At 45.6% G+C, this 17,764-nt stretch overlaps 1 long non-coding RNA gene across 8 annotated transcripts; it reads right to left on the reverse strand.

Annotated features, from left to right (window-relative positions):
* Nucleotides 1-215: 215 nt before the first annotated feature.
* On the reverse strand, nt 216-5,438 carry LOC124705615. Of its 8 annotated transcripts, none has more exons than XR_007004109.1 (9): nt 5,155-5,438; nt 4,938-5,065; nt 4,549-4,709; nt 4,280-4,460; nt 3,587-4,148; nt 3,387-3,474; nt 2,883-3,141; nt 1,330-1,824; nt 216-523 (listed from the first exon to the last, which is right to left on the reverse strand). It is a non-coding gene; the product is annotated as an uncharacterized LOC124705615 (long non-coding RNA). The 8 variants fall into 8 exon arrangements; XR_007004107.1 differs by having other exon boundaries at nt 3,587-3,758; nt 4,021-4,148; nt 4,549-5,065; XR_007004111.1 differs by having other exon boundaries at nt 2,883-3,013; nt 3,085-3,141; nt 4,549-5,065.
* Between the last annotated feature and the right edge of the window lie 12,326 nt (nt 5,439-17,764).

A 17,764-nucleotide genomic window follows, 5' to 3' on the forward strand; every position in this document is an offset into this window, starting at 1 on the left:
AGCGCCGCGCACCGCTTGCCGGCTAGCAGCACTACGCCATCGCCCACGACCTCCTCCTGCTTAGCTGCGCTGCTGGTCCTCCACTGCGCTGCTGCTCTTCGCGCTCATCGAGCTTGTCGTTGTCGTCCAGCTGGTCCTCCACTGCGCCGCTGCTCCCGGCGCTCGCCCACTCACGGCCCTGCCACCGAGTTTGTCGTCAATGGCTCGGCCTCCTCCCTGCGCCACCAGCTGCTGCGACGTCGAGGTCCTCTGCTCCCTGGATAAGATCGCCGTCCTCCCCTGAACAAGATCGCCGTCGTCCTGAACTGTTACCTGAGAAGGAACTGCGGTTCGGTTTGAATTGTCCTCAAGAAGGGTAGGGAACTTGATCCCTGTTGTTGGTTCAGTCACATCTTCTGGTAAGATTGTTCTTGGCACCAACACGAGCACAGCCTGGACGCCTTTCTTCCAAATACTCTGATTTGTGTACCATCTTTTCCCAAACTAATTGAATCCATGAGCATCTTTGGTAATCTTTCAAAAGCTACAACAATTCAGGAAGGTTCATAACAGGATGTGTTGCAGGGAAGTAAACTGTAGCTACATAGGAATATACAGTGATTGCTTGAGGTCCTCAGTTTCAAAGAAGCAAAATCATTCCACACAACAATCAAGAACCCCAACAGCACAATGATCAACCTAATGCATTCATGATGGCTATTGGCGTTCATGTTAGATAAAAAATTAGATTTACCGGAAGAGTGCATCAATGTAAAGTTATTGTATTTGTCTTTCTGCATTCTTTTGTCTTCCTAGTTACTACTTGACAGAGCATAATTCACCTTAATATTCCTTTTAAAAAATGTGAGTTGGAACAAATTCAGAAATGCAGAACATGTAACATGTAGGGACAAACAGCTAGGTGTGGATGGCCACAAATTCTGTGTTAAAATTCAGGGGAGCCTCTGTGTTATGACTACTTCAAGTGTTATGACTACAAATACAGTTATCCTTGCCACAACTAAACTGTTGTAGGCACACAAAAAGGCTTTTATCTATATGGACAGGAAAATAATTCTACAGCGCAAATGCAGTTAGAAAGATCAGACAGTGTGACAACACGAGCATCCTTCACTAAGGAAGTGAAAATCAGGAGAAGCATAGGAGTATGACAGATCAAGCTGCCCTAATTTCTTTGAACAAAACAAAGACATAGTATTCTATAGGTGGGCTTCTTGTTTCCTTTAGTTAAAAGAAACACATAGTTGCATTCTAATGTTATTTGCGAAAGTATCAAAAAGGGTGGCCAGTTATCTTAGAAAAGGAGTAGATTGAAGAAAAAGTTCAGACCTGCATAACTGCATTTTCATGAATGAATGTAACATCAATAAAAGCTTCACTCCAGAATTTTATTTCATGCAGGATGGAAGTCATGCTTCTTTGCTGTGATAACCTCTTGGCAATCTGAAGCTATGACATATCTTGTTTCTTGGAGATCGGCAGCGAGGGCAAGGCCTTCCTTACAAGCAAATGTTTCCAATATGGCTGGCTATGAAAAACCAGGGCAATCAAGAGCTGATGAACCCAAATAAACACCATCCGATCTACGGCAAATTGCAGCTACCACCCCACGGTCGTCATAGCGAGCCAGAGCAACATCAACATTTATTTTCACATCACCATCAAGGGGAGGATTCAAAGATCTGAAGACTTGTCGAGGATGACGTGAGCTCGGACGTATCTGTTTTGTTGCAGACTCATTGATCATGCCTTGAAGCTCTGGCTCAGTAGGATTCTGACCCAGGGAACGCATGACAGTTCCCAGCTCATTAGTGGTAATGCAACCTGCAAAGAACGCATGACAGTAATGTTATTCAACTCCAGGACTTGTTCAGCTCTTAGGTATCACTATGTATGGTCAAGATCATCAATTTGTGTCTTGTCTATAATTCTATATGAACAGATAAAACAAAAGAAACAACTGTCTAAAACCAAAACCGAATCTAACAGAGGCTGTTTACACCAATTAATCTCCTCCATGTCGTTCTCATCGTCTCCCAATTACCCAGTTCAGCATCCAACGAATCAACAGTAACTTGGAGCCCAAAATCAAGGGCAGAGAGAGGGGCAGATATATTTGTCTCACTGTGGGAGCGGTCGCCGCCGACTTGATGAGCAGCCATGACGAGGCCGGCGACGACGCAACATCTCCTTGACCGGCGGTCCACGCAGTTTATCCATATGTAGAGTTCCTTTTCCCACACACAAATAGTGAGGCATTCTGCCTACATAGGAAATCATTCTCTTAAGTGACACTTAAGCATAAGCAACCTCCACAAGTTGTAATTCCTATTTCATAACCCCAATGTGGATTCCCATAGTTATGCTCCAGAGCAAGATTCAAGAAGCGCGTGTTGATGCTTCCATTGGAAGGCTAGTGAAATGTTGTGGAGATGCAACTCTTCCAATGCTCACAGAAAATGGTGAAAATAAAATACCCCTGCTAAATGTTTTGCTCTGGCTGACCGGTTATTCTGAGAACTTTATATTTTCGGTGTGACAATTAGATACTGAACAACCAAGTATGAGAAAACTATGCAAGCCAGAGCAACCAAGTATGAGAAAACTACGGTAATAGGAATCTGTAATTAGAAAGGCAATGAAACCATCCCAAAAAGGATGTTCAGTTCATTGCATATAAATAGGAGAATATAAAACTGAAACACATGAATTGATTAGTTTTAAAACCTGTATTCTGTTGCATCCACCAACTCATATATAATTTAACTTGTAGTAACTAACAACTTCCAGGCTCAGAAAGTTACATGATATATAATTTTGCATATATGGACATACATATATGAGTCCAGGAAACGTGAATCAGGAACTAACATAAGATGTACCTATGCTTGACTATCTGATAGAGGATGCTCAAACAACCTGGTAGAAGATACTATTCTTGTTATTCAAATGAGTAATCTACATGGACTTGAACACGAATCACTTAGTGTTGGGTCCTCAAATCAAGAAGCATCTGCTAGCAAGACCAGAAGGTCACGACATATTTTCTCTAGTATACAAAATACAGTGAAAGGGGAAACATACCATGAAGTGAATATTACTAAACATCAATTGTATCTCATATATATGATTGCCCACAATCTGCACCAAGAACAAATTTTCAGCTGAAATAATTACTCAATAATATTCTAGCCAAATTTAACTCAACATGCAATGCACTCCCAAGAGTTCTAGTTTGATGAAATCATGTAACATCAAGTTTCTGGAAAGGGCAGTACAAAAAACTATTTGAATTCAAATTATCTTAAACCGTGTTCTGGAAATTATACCCTGTGTCGTGTTCTAATTAGAAGTCAAACTATCAGTGATTGTGTTGGAAATTATACCTTGTGTCGATAAGGTGAATATTTGTTCTTGGGTCTTGATTTGTTTCTTATGGTATGATATCTGTCACCACATCCACTAAACCAACATCTTGTGACACATGAGAAAAGTATTGGCTTAGTTGGAAAATGGCAGTCAGGGGAAGATAATAATAATAGGGTAGAATGAATAATTAAAGAAGTGTGTGGAGTAAATAAAATACCAGATAGAAGTGTTGTTGACAGTACATGCTTGGAGGACCTCAAGTGGGATAATCTATTGGATCTTTGAGCGATGAGTAATCTTGATTTCATATGGATAATCTGTTATCTTGTTCTTCTTCCATGTATCAGCAACCATGAACATTTCAAAGGTGTAATGAAACCTGCGGTACACTGCTGGCAACATCATTAACATCAAAGATCCAATAGATTATTATGCTATATGTGAAAACTACCAGAAAAAGAAAAATAAGAAGTTAAGAACAGACTCACTATCCAATATATTTTGCAATATTACCTAAAGTAAGTTAAGTTAAGAACGGACTGAATCATTGTGCTATGCCCAAAGGTTATTCCTTCGGTTGGTTTCAAGATTATTATGCTCTATGTGAAAACTACCAGAAAAAGAAAAGTAAGAAGTTAAGAACAGACTCACTAAACATGAAAATGGCTGCAAAATCTCGGGGAAAAATAAACGAGATCTGCCAAGAAATTTCTAATTATTCCGAAGACTTGGGAATCTCGTCGAGTAAACCGATCTTCAAGATTTCTTTGATGCATCAACTGAAAGGGGGAAAGTGATTCTTGAGTAACTGACTTAGTGCAAGCATTAAACCTACAATACACATGCAGCTAACAATAGATGGAAACCATGCACCATTCATACTTGAAAGTAATATTTGCCGCTACTTTACCTTTATAAGGAATGGAAATACGAGCTAATGCAAAAAAAGCTCATCCTGCATTTTCCTTTCCTATCGCCTTCCCTTCTCCTTGGTGCTTGCAGATCGCTCATCCTGCCTTTTCCCTTCCTATCACCTTCCCTTCTCCTACCATTGCTCAATTGCTCTATGAAAAATATTAAAACCCTCATTTCTGTGAAATATAATTAGCAGCAAAGTTAAGTATAATGAAAAATCAGTAACTTTGTAGAAATTATCGTACAAACATAGTAGCATAGTACCATTGGCACAAGTTCAGATGCGAATTCAGTTCAAGGGAAATTCCATCTTTGTCACCAATACAAAAAATTATGAAGAAATTGAACAGGGCCACCATTGTAGTCCTCAAATGCTTTAAAACGCAATTTGACAAGATACACTTCCAATCTTATTCTTCGGCTACCTGTGAATGGTACAGTACATATTATACAACCATGGCTCCTACAAACATGAGAATTAATGGAAGATGTGACATATTAACATGTAGTGTTAAGAATTACCAGAAACCGGATTCTGACAAAAATATAATTGTTCGTAAAAATATTGTGGAATTAATCACTATTAATAATTGCTTTGAAACAAAAAGATATTGGATTCGCACAAACCCAATCTTCCATTATCAGAGTGTAACCTCATGAGCGAGAAGATAAACAATATTTCATTGGATTTGCACAAATCTTTATTTGGATTTGCGAGCTCCAGAGCCTCTGCCGGGGATCCGGTGCAGGCCCGTGGCGTGCCATCCTTGTCGAAGAAACCCTGGACAACGGTGCAACCATGGGTGTGAGTGGCGCAGCTGATTGGAAGGCGTGATGTGACCAGCGGCAGTGAAGAAGAGCGAGATGTACCTGGACATGAAGAGGACCTCCGGAGCCTCTGTCGCACATGCTCTTACCTAGTAGGAGAGATGGAGCCTGAGGGAACTTGATGCCATTGGCACTTCTACATCTGCGCTCATGATGAGCCCTGCACACACAAAGGCGCCGATTGACCATCACGGCCCGTGGTGAACCCGGACAGCTCTACCGATCACGTGAAGCCGGGACATCAACATTCACCAGGCGGGCGAGATCCCGACGGTGAAGATGTCATCGCCCGTCCTAAGCCCCGCAACCGACGATCTGGCCCCCAAGCCGGGCAGCGACGCGGGCGAGACTGAGGGTTTCCTTCGTCGATCAAGGGGGATCCCCACATACATGAATGGTGGAGAAGAAGGCCGCATCAGCCGATTCCAGGTATGCTTGGCGGCGCGGTAAGGGAGAGGGAGCGGTCTGCGACGCCGCGAGGTCGTACGTGAGAGGGGGCCTCGCGGTCGGCGGACCAGGCGAAGGCGTGGTGATCTTGGGTGACGACGGCGATGGGAGATCGGGTGAGGACTGAGGAGGGAGGGCGGCGCTCGGGAACAAATCGAAGGGAATCGAGAGCCAGCAGCGTACCGCAGGTTTCATTGGGCCTGGCCCATGTGGACGACGGACGACCAAGCGCGACGACGAAAGGAATGACGAAGCAATCGAACGTATTGTGGATGTTGGCAGAATAAGGAACCACTTTAGTCTTTTTAAGTAGTAGAGATTAGGAAAAATGTGTCACCATTGTCGCCGTGAGGAATGTAAGCAAAAAAGATCCACGATGTTGTGAATTAAAGATCTTGAAGCCTCCTCCGTTACTGTCGTGTGCCCTTTTCTACTTAGTTAGACAGATCACTTCAAAAAATCGTATCAAAATCAAGCATGAAAACAGATGCGCTAACGCGCAACGGCTCTCACGTTGTTTTTGCTCAATCTGTTGCTTCTCTTATGCAGTTATGCCTCGGAAAAGTGAGGATTTTCTCAGCCGTTGCGAGAGAAGAAGTGAGGATTTTCTCAGCGCGTACAATTAGAATGGTGGTTTAATTTGGAAGGTGTAGACGAGTACGAGTCCGCATCGATCCGTGTCAAGTTTCCTAGTTCCGGAGAGTTCGTGCTTCCCACGCAGGTAAATCTCCGGGTTAGCGCAGGCGTGCTCTAAATATTTCAGCTTCAGGGGTAGGTCTCCTGCCGCCGCGTATCGATCTATCTCATGCACTCCTGCCGCCGGAAACCTTCCTCGCTGTACTTTCCGCGCTTTGTGTCCTCGCCATGACGGTGTTCGGGGCGAGCGTGCCTCGCAGGAAGAGAACGGCGTTGGTGGCACCTCCAGGCGGCCGGGAAGAGGGGGAGAAGGAACCGGCAAACAAGAACGGCGATGGACTTTCCGGCGCTGATGGTTCCTCTGTGTCGACGCCGTCTTCGTCCGCGCCCGCCGCGGACCAGGGCCTGCCGATCCACAAGAGCGACGCCTCGCTGCAGCCTCCCGTTCCCGAGCTCATGGGCGACGCCCAATTCCCCGTCGTGGGCACCAGGGCACCGGCAGCAGTCCTCGCCAGAGCCAACAAGAAGCGCAAGCGTCTCGGCAACAACGTGCTCTCGGCCAGCACGAGGCGCTACGGCCAGTCTACATCGTGCAGCGGCACGGCGGCCGTCTCGCTCGACAAGATCGACGTCGTCGACGACACCCTGCGCCGCACCCTGAGGGAGCTCGGAGCCTCGCCGGAGCGCATCTACGGCAAGCGGCTGTGGACGTCGGACAGGGTCATGGGCCAGCACCGCCTGCTCATGTCCACCAAGAGCTGGCGGGCCAGGCACGGCGTGCCGTTCCCGCTGGACGAGGTCCTCACGCCGGAGGAGAAGCCGTATGTGCGGGTGCAGGCCTACGACCGCCGTGGCAAGGCCTTCGTGGTCGAATGCAAGAAGCTAACCTCCAACAACGCGTACCGCCTCATCCAAGGCTGGGGCGATTTCCTCAATTACAACGGCCTCGTCGTACCGCCGAACACGAAACCTGACGAACTGGACATCGCCATGGTCGAGCTGTGGGCGTTCCGTTCGCCGTTGCTCAAGGTGGGCGTCACCAACCAGCCCAAGGGACCGCTTGGGCTCGTCATCGTGCACTACCGCAAAGGGGAGTCTCCGCACGCCGATGCCGCCATCGCTCAGATTTTGGCGGCGGGGAGCAGAGCGGCCATGCCCATGCCAAGAGGGGTTCGCCGCCATCTGCAGCCGGCTATTCCTGTCCATGACCACAACGCCGTGCCAATCTTGGAGGACGCCGTTGTTGAGGACGACACCATGCCCGTCTTGGAGGACGACGCCGTCGATGCTCATGTGGACGACACCGTGCATGCGGCAGAGTTTGATGAGGAGATGGCCATGATACAGGCTGCAAAAGCCATGCTAATGATGCGTTATAGTTTTCCTACAATAACCAAGCGTCGTAGACTTGTTCAGTAAATTCATTTAACTCATCCAGAATGCGCAACATGCATATTTGACAACTAAGAATGCGCAACATGCATGGTTCCATTGATGTTTTTTTGTTTCCAGTTGCAGTTTTTCCCTCCTTGTTGATTTATTGCCCTTGCCACTTGCTTGAACATGGTCCAGCGCAACAAGAAATGTTTATACGTACATGCATCTTTATTTGTTCTCTTAGATCTTGGGGATGGTAATGCGAGTCTCACATTTGAGATTCATTATTCAAGTGATTTTTTTTACTTAGTACTAATCCAATTTCTCTTTGTGGGACTTCTGAATTGACTAAATGAAAGAGGAGGAAAAACCCATGAACGAAACACACGGAAGAGGACAATAAATCCATGGAAGGAGGGTACAAATCAGATCCATGTAGCAAATCCAAATGTTTAAGATCAAAACTATATGTCGGTGCACAATCTAAAACTAAGAGTGACTCATTGACAAGAACTAGAAATAGATGAGGGTGCTTACGAAAAAACAACTGCATGAGTCTCAAAGCAAAACATGAAAAAATGATGGTGAAAGGATCGTATGCCGCACCTAGAGGGGGGGGTGAATAGGTGCTAACCAATTTTTAGTTCTTTTTCAATTTAGGCTTGACACGAAAGGTAAATTCTCTAGATATGCAACTAAGTGAATTTACCTATATGACAAGGATATCAACTAAGCAAGGTATAGCTACGCAATAGTAGATAGAGTGGGATAGAGGTAACCGAGAGTGGAGCACGCGATGACACGGAGATGATTCCCGTAGTTCCCTTCCTTTGCAAGAAGGTACGTCTACGTTTGGAGGAGTGTGGTTGCTACGCAAGCCAAACCAACAGCCACGAAGGCTTCACTCGGATCTCCCGTGAGCAACGCCACGAAGGCCTAGCCCACTTCCACTAAGGGATTTCCTCGAGGCGGAAACCGGGCCTTTACAAAGTTCTTGGGGCACACATCCACAACCAAATTGGAGGCTCCCAAATCTGTAACAATACAACAATCAACAACAACACATCAACCACAAAACAACTAGGGAACCAAATAGGAACACTAGCATGAGATCCCTCAAACAAGAGAGGGGAAATGAAGAACGCTTCGGTGAGGATGTAGATCGGTGTCTTCTCCTTCGAATCTCCAAAGATCAAGAGCTTTGGTTGGGGGAGGAAGGAGATCTTGCAAATCTTGACTTTCTTGAGGTGGCTCTAATGGAGGTGGCTTGGCAGATTTCTTGTGTAATAATTGAGCAAGCAACCAAGGTAGAAGAAGGGGGTATTTATACCCCCTCTCAAAATTGAGCCGTTGCTGCTTCCGGGGGGGCGGATAATCTTCCCTAAGTAAGGGCCGGATAATCCCCCCCCCCCCGGATAATCCGGCCATCGGGACAAAAGTGTGACATTGTCCGGCCAAATGTCCGGCCCATGTACTGATTCACATTTCTTCCAGTCCTTAGCCAAAAACGGGGGGGGCGGATATTTCCAAAATATCCGGCCCGGATAATCCGGCCCTGGTACAATACCGGGACATTATCCGGGCAAATGTCCGGCCCCCATACTGCGCAACACTTCCTCGAGATACTTAGCCAAAATCAGGGGGCCGGATATTTCAACAATATCCGGCCCGGATTATCCGGCCTCGGCCACATTTTTCCTGTTAACTTTTGACAGACCGACCAAATCCAACACACACAAATATGAAACTATGTAATCCCTGTACCACTTAATCAAACATTAGTGTATCACATATATTGACATCAAACACACAAAACATAATGCAAGAGATGTTCTTTCAATCTCCCCCTTTTTGGTGTTTGATGACAATATACGGATTTGCCAAGGAATCACAAAAGAGACAAGCATGATGGCAAGATATAGAGGCACTCCCCCTACATGTGTGCATATAAGTAATTTGCATTTGAATACAAATACACAACACATAGGAGTATGGTGTCTCAACACAAGAGATATCCAACATGAGCTCTAACAAAAGACATTGACACATATGAAGTTGAGATAGGAAGCAAGAAATCATACCCATGTGTAGATATATAATGCGGAGATATAGCATCACACACAATGTAATATCCTTGATCTCAACAAATAGAAATCCGAAAACCATAACAATGTCTCACACCACATAGCACATAGTTTTGAACGGCACACAAACAAACCAAATAGTTCAACTAAAGAGGGAACACAAGCAATATAAGAATGATAAACGCATATGCTTGTGCCCAAACCATGCAAATCCCCGAAAGAATCCTAATAGAACACTTCTCCCCCTTTGGCATCGAGACGCCAAAAAGGGGACAAGCGCGATGCTACACGTCCCATGAGAATCACTCGGAGGCATCATCATCATCGGACTCGTATGGCACTTCCTCTTCTTCTTCCTCATCAGTGTCAGGTGCATCCGGAGAGCGGCGAGAGGTGTTGGACCTTTGAAGGCAATCATCAAGATCACTCCATGGAACCTGTGCTGAGTGCCAACCACTGTAACCCTGGTGAGCTGGAGGCTGAGGCGGGGGTCCTTGATCACCACTAAGCTTGTGAAGAATAACCGCCCGAGTATGCTTAATCTCGGAACGCTCTCGGCTAGCTGCATAGTTCTCCTTATGGATCTCAATGTTCATGCAAAGGATATGGCGCCGGAACCAACTAAGCCGGGTCACTTGCTTCCTCATAGCCGGGACATCACGATGACGAGCAGGAGCATAACCACTAGAACGAGCATCTCCCATGAAGGAGTCAGGAGCAGGAACAGCTGAAGAGACTGGCTTAACCCTGTAGGCCTTCTTGACATGGTGCGTCACCAACGGGTACCCACTCAAATCTTCACCAACCACAGCCACAGTGTTGTTGATGAGAAGCTGGATGTAGGGAGCATAGGGTATGGAGGTCCGGGAGACCATGGCATCATGGATCTCATGGAAGATAAAATCCATGATATCAAGAGTGAAGTTCCGTTCCTCATTTCCATCACGAGCACACTTATAGCTGAGGTGCATAAGGTTCACAAGGACTCCCCGGAGAGCATCATTGTTACCACCACTTGGGCAAATGGTTGCCCGAAAGAACCGAAGCAGCTGATTGTAAATGGGAAGCAGCCCCTTAGTATAACCAATTTTCCCTGCTGAGGTATAGAGCTGCGCAAGAGCATTCTTATCTGTCTGTTGTGGTCCATGAAGACGACGACCCCCCTCAACAGGAACTCCAAGAAAACCAGCAAATTGGCGTAGAGTGGCACTCGCGATGGGAGGAGCCAGTCATCCATTCCAAAGTGTGTTCCTCATCTTTCTTGATTGCCAAAGTGGCAAAGAATTGCTTCACCAAAACTGGGCTATAGTCACATTGAATCTTCATGATATCATGCAAACCCAACCTTCCAGCTACCCAGATGGCATCTTCAAAGTGATTGTTTTCAGCCAGAATGTCCACATCAATAGCTTGCATGGGTCTCGGATTCTTCATGGGCTCATAGATGTCCTTGTAGATGAATTCCTGCTCAATGCACCAGTATCTCCTGCCCTCAATCTCTTCATCCCTTGGGACATCTTCATACCAGTTCTTCATGCGAATAGCGGAATAGGACACTGGGTCCATGGCCTTGTAGTTCTCCCTCTCTCCCTTGTTCTTCCGCCTTGCAGTGACGGACTTGCGAGGTGCATTGGTTGCAAACTCGTCACTAGATCGATCATGCCTTGAGCGTCTCCGACCACCCCGAGAAGCACCACCGGTGAGAAGCAAAGGCGGGTAGCAAAGGAAAGGTAATGCTCATAAGTCATGTAAGATACAGTAATACACTCGAGAAGCATGCTATAAGTCGGTACAAATCTAGACATGATAGATTGAAGCGAAAGCCGCATTGGCGATGAAGCTCCGGGCCGGATAATCCGGGGTCCCCAGGGGCGGATAATCCGGCCTGGCCGGATAATCCGGCCGGCTCGGGGGGCGGATAATCCGGCCTTGCGAGATGTGCAGTTTTCCAATCAAAAACTTGTCTAAGACTAGATCGGCCTCATAGCATGCAAGAGGAGTACACTACACACGATTTGGAACAACTAGACACCAATTCCACCAAGAAAATAGCACATATAAAACACAACATCTAGGGTTAGAGATTGTGAATCATACCCACATCCATTGTGGAAACCGCTTGGAGGAGAAGGTAGCTAGGGAGGAGATCCACCCGATCCACCCAAGAACTCCGAGAGGGGCGGACGGAGCGACTCCGGCGAGGAGGAGGAACTCCGGCGGCTTGAGGAGGAAGAAGGGGCGCGTGGGGGAACCGATTGGTATGCCAACCGTTCACCCCGCGGCCTCCCTTAGTCTTCCCGCAAATCGCCCAGGCCGGATAATCCGGCCCAAAGTGAGGGCGGATAATCCGGCCCGGCCGGATATTCCGGGCGCCGTGGGGCGGATTATCCGGTGTTCTGGAAGATTCCGAGTACCGTAAATCCAGCCTATCTTTAGTTGGATATTTGCGAACCCATATGTGGTGCAATAAACTATCACGTCACATATGAGATGCATATTTACCAATAAGATGGGGCAACCTAGATCATCCGACCGAGAAACCTCAAACTCCAAGTTTTTACCAAACATGACAAATGAGCAAGATGGAAGTGGCTTATTGGAGAGAGTAGGCTTAGGCTTAGAGGGTTCAAACTGTTAATGGTACATGATCACTCAAGTTTGCAAGATATGAGCAAATAAGGCCAAACTAGAGTGATTTCCCATAAGAACATGGAGTTGTCAAATAAGAGGCGATAAGATCCAAATAACTCCAACTCTTCACAAAGAAGAGTGTGGTGGCCTAGGCCACCATATATGAGTGTTGTGGCATGGCACCGCGAAGATATATCTTGGGTCCAAGCCACTACTCATCATTGAGGCTCACATATCAACATATGATATAAAGAGAATGATTTCTTAATGTTGGCATTATGGGGGGAGGGATAGCTCAATGATTTAAACCGCACTCCCCTATTTCCATGCCCACATCTAAACCAAATAAAGTTTTGAGACGAAAGTGTGTTTGCAAGATGGTCAAGCTATACTCCTTGAATCAATGATATTTAGCTCATTCCTCAAATAAGAGAACCTTGCTTCGTGAATATATCGGCAAGTTGATCTTTGGTAGGAACATAGATAAGCTCAATATCACCCCGGGCAACATGATCCCTAATGAAATGATTCCGGATCTCAATATGCTTCGTTCTTGAATGTTGCACCGGATTATAGGAAATCTTGATGGAACTTTCATTGTCACATAATAGAGGCACTTTGTCACAAATGACACCGTATTCCTTTAAAGTTTGCCTCATCCATAACAATTGAGTGCATCCACTTGCGGCGGCAACATATTCGGCTTCGGCGGTGGAGAGAGATATACAATTTTGCTTCTTAGAAGACCAACACACCAAGGACCTACCAAGGAATTGGCAAGCCCCGGAAGTTGATTTCCTATCATCCTTGTCACCCGCCCAATCCGCATCGGTATAACCATTGAGAATAAAACTTGAGCCTTTGGGGTACCAAATACCATATCTTGGGGTATCAACCAAATATCGAAAGATTCTTTTGAGAGCCATCATGTGGCTCTCTTTAGGAGAAGCTTGATACCTTGCACACACACCAACACTCAACACTATGTCCGGTCTAGATGCACAAAGGTAAAGCAAGGATCCAATCATGGAGCGATATACCTTTTGATCCACCTCTTTACCATTGGGATCTAGTGCAAGATGACATTTGGTAACCATAGGAAGGCCACACCCTTCATCTCGGTCATCTTGAACCTCTTGAGCATGTCTTGGAGATATTTTTCTTGGTTGATGAAGGTTCCTTCCCTCAATTGCTTGATCTCAAAACCAAGGAAGAACTTCATCTCTCCCATCATAGACATCTCAAACCTATCGGTCATAAGCTTTGAGAATTCATCATTGAAAGCTTTGTTAGTAGATCCAAATATAATATCATCAACATATAATTGGCAAACGAAAAGCTCCCCATTGACCCTCTTAGTAAAAAGAGTGGGGTCGATTAGCCCAACATCAAACCCACGGTCTACCAACAATTCCTTAAGGTGCTCGTACCAAGCTCTAGGAGCTTGTTTGAGACCATAAAGTGCTTTATCAAGCTTGTAGACATGGTTAGGAAAGTTGAGATCCTCGAACCCGGGGGTTGCTTAACATAAACCTCTTCATGCAAAGGACCATTAAGAAAAGCACTTTTCACATCCATTTGTTGTAACTTAAAGTTATGATGCGAAGCATAAGCAAGAAGGATACGGATGGACTCAAGGCGAGCCACGGGAGCATAGGTTTCTCCAAAGTCAATACCCTCAACTTGAGAGAATCCTTGAGCCACCAATCTTGCCTTGTTCCTCACAACATTTCCAAACTCATCTTGCTTGTTCTTGAAAATCCATTTAGTGCCTATAACATTGCGGCACTCCTTAGGCTTCTTTACTAAAGTCCACACTTTGTTGCGCTTGAAGTTGTTGAGTTCTTCATGCATAGCTTCTAACCAATCCGAATCTTCAAGGGCTTCAAATACTTTCTTGGGTTCCACTAAGGAGATATAAGCATGATGATGGCTAAAGTTCGCCAATTGCCTTCTTTTGGAAACCTTTGCCCTTACATCACCAAGAACCTTGTCATGTGTGTGTCCAAGACGCTCAAGTTGCCTTTCTCTTCTTGCTAGTCGACGGGTCTCGATCTCCTCCTTGGTTCTTCTTGGCCTTGGAGGTGTCACTTGATCTACTTGATCATTTGGGTCCCCGTCTTGACCTTCAACTTGAGCTTCCTCAATTACTTGGGGTTGCTCAACATCATGTGCTTGATCTTGGACATCATTTGGTGCGGAGCAAATATCAAATGGATACTCGTCGGAACCATCATGAATTCTTGGTTGATCTTGACCTTGATCTTGTCCTTGATCTTGCACACTAGAGGGAGGGTTTTGTTCTTGTTCTTGGGTTGGTGCATCATTTGCTTCACTTGATGGGGTTTGTTGATATTGAGAAGATGAGGGCTCCACCGTGGTAGAGCATAGTTCTTCCCGAGACGCCACACCGTGTCCCTCAATGGGGTGGAAAAATCCCACACCCATTCTTACTATGGCATCTTGAGGTATTTCATCACCTGCACAAACATCAACTTGCCCCACTTGGGAGCCATCATTTTCTTCGAACTTCACACTACAAGATTCAATGATAATCCCGGAGGATACATCAAAGATTCTATAAGTGTGAGATTCGACACCGTAACCAACAAATATACCCTCCAAAGCTTTAGGAGCGAATTTAGATAAACGAACTCCTTTGATTTTGTAAAAACACTTACACCCGAACACCTTGAAGTATGAGATATTAGGCTTGTTCCCGGTGAGTATTTCATATGGAGTCTTGTTCAAGCCCTTGCGGAGATAGAGCCGGTTGGAGGAGTGACAAGCGGTGGAGATGGCTTCGGCCCAAAAGTTATAGCGGGATTTATACTCCGCCATCATAGACCTTGCCATATCCATAAGAGTCCGGTCCTTCCTCTCCGCAACACCATTTTGTTGAGGGGTGTAAGCAGCGGAATATTGATGACGAATCCCCTCATCACTAAGAAAATCATTGAGTGTGTAGTTCTTGAACTCGGAGCCGTTGTCACTTCTTATTGCCATAATGAGGAGGTTGTGTTGGCGTTGCACCTCGGTAGCAAAGTCAATGAATATTTGTTGAGTCTCATCTTTCGTCTTGAGAAAGTAGACCCAAGTGTATCTTGAGTAGTCATCGACAATCACCAAGCAATGTTTCTTCGCACCAAGACTTGCATGAGTAACGGGACCAAAGAGATCCACATGAAGGAGCTCCAAGATCCTCTTGGAAGAGATAATGGTCTTGCTTGGATGCGGAGAGTCATGCATTTTGCCTTCAACACAAGCCCTACAAACACGATCTTTGGCAAAAGACACATTTTCCATTAGTCCCACAATATGGTTCCCCTTGTGAAGACTTTTCAAAGTTCTCATGTTGACATGGGCTAGGCGGCGATGCCACAACCAACCCACGTCCGCCTTTCCGAATAGGCACATCGCACTTGTCGTGGTGGTCCCCGAAAAGTCCACCACATACAAGTTGTGTTCACGATACCCAACGAATGCGACTTTTAGAGTCTTGCTCCACAAGAGGACCACAATATCATTATCAATAAAGACGGCGAAACCCATCTTGCCAAGGGCGGAAACGGAAAGCAAATTGTAACCAAGGGTTTTGACAAGCATGACATCCACAAGAGTAATGTTGTGTGCAACCACAACCTTGCCAAAACCCAATACCTCGGATGTAGAATTATCGCCAAAGGAGACGGTGATATCATTAATGTTAGGCCTCAACTCCTTGACGAGGTTCTTGCCGCCGGTCATATGACTTGTACATCCACTATCAAGTACCCATTTTGAACCTCCGGCGGCATAGTCCTACATGAGATCAATTCTTGGATTTAGGTACCCATTTTGCAATGGGTCCTCTTTTGTTAGCAACAAGGGTCTTTGGGACCCAAATAGACCAAGCAACATAACCATCATATGGGCCAACATATTTAGCATAAACATCACCATAATAATCTTTAAATAAAACATAGTGAGGGTTAGCAATTCCCGCATCATCATCATTCATGGTTTTGCCCTTGGAGGCTTCACCATTAGTGACGACTTTCTTCTTTTCTTGTGCGGGCTTGGCCTTTTGCTTGTTTGCCTTCTTTGCCTTGGCATTAAAACCAAGGCCCTCCTTCCCATTGTTTGATCTTTGCTTACTCAAAAGATCATCCAAAGAAAGTTTACTTTGGGGAGAGGAGGCCTTAGCAAGTTCATCCTTCAACCTAGCATTTTCCTCAACAATATTTGCATGATCACATAGAGGAGTAGAGGAACTAGGCACATCATATGAAGCAAGCCTAATTTGAAGTTGCTCAAACGACTTGGATAGGAGAGTGTATTCACTCTTCAAAGCTTTGTGAGCTTTGTCTAGTTCATCTAGATCCTTCACAAGTTTCTCATGATCAACCCCAAATTGGGCCTTTTCCTTTGTAAACACTTTATTCTTAGCCCAATAGGATGCATCTTCTTCATCATCAACATCATCATCTCCGGAGGTATACTCTTCTTGAGTTGTTAGCACGATAGAGGTGTCCAAGGAGGACCTTGCCATGAAGCAATGTGCATTCTTGATAGGAGGGTTCTCATTGGGAGATTCAAAGAGAGATGAAGAGGGTATGTTGGTGGTGACGATGGCGGCCAATTCCTTTGAGCTTTCTTCATCTTCATCACCACTAGAACTTTCAACTTCATCGGATGAATATTCTTCCCTTGTTACTAGCACAACTCTTGAGGGCCTCTTGCCCTTCTTGGTCTTGTTGTTGTAGAACTTCTTGTTGGGGGCTTTTGAATACTTGCCCTTTGTGTCCTTGCTCTTGTCCTTGGGAATGAGCCTCCCATTATGAAGCTCTCTATTTTCATATGGGCATTCGGCAATGAAGTGGCGCTTGTCATCACAATTGTAGCAAGATCTTGTCTTTGGACCAAAGCTAGTGAAACCACTTTTGTTGTTCCTCTTGATGTTGTCTTCCTTGGCCTTGGAGGGATCAACCCAAAAGGATTTTGCATGGAAGGCCATGTGATCATGGTAGTGGCATTGCAAATCTTCCGGATAGGACATACTCCACGATGCCCTATAAGATTCTTGAGGTATCACTTCTTCACCGGAGTTGACCACCAAGGCAAGGTTGGCACCTTTTGCCATCCCAAGAGCACGATTGCGAGAATCATGAGAGGTTTCTTCAAGCACCTTGAGAGCTTGCATCTCGTGCACGACTTGTTGAGAGGTGAGAGAGGAATAGCATTCCCTTCCCACAAGAGTCTTGACATCAATGGGTGCAAATGGCATCATGCATTCAATGTACTTCTCCTTGATCCAAGAGTCATTGATGTGGGTGGCACCAATAAGCCGGAAGGCATCGGCAACCGTGACAAGTCTTCCATACATGAGTTCATGATCTTCATCCGGTAGCCTCATGAATCCTTCGGCTTTATTCTTAAGAGCATTATACTTGTTCCTCCTTGTGCTCTCACTTCCAATGCAACTAGCGGCCAATCCG

Source organism: Lolium rigidum, chromosome 4 (genome assembly GCF_022539505.1).
Source record: "Lolium rigidum isolate FL_2022 chromosome 4, APGP_CSIRO_Lrig_0.1, whole genome shotgun sequence".
In the NCBI taxonomy this organism is placed as follows: domain Eukaryota; kingdom Viridiplantae; phylum Streptophyta; class Magnoliopsida; order Poales; family Poaceae; genus Lolium; species Lolium rigidum.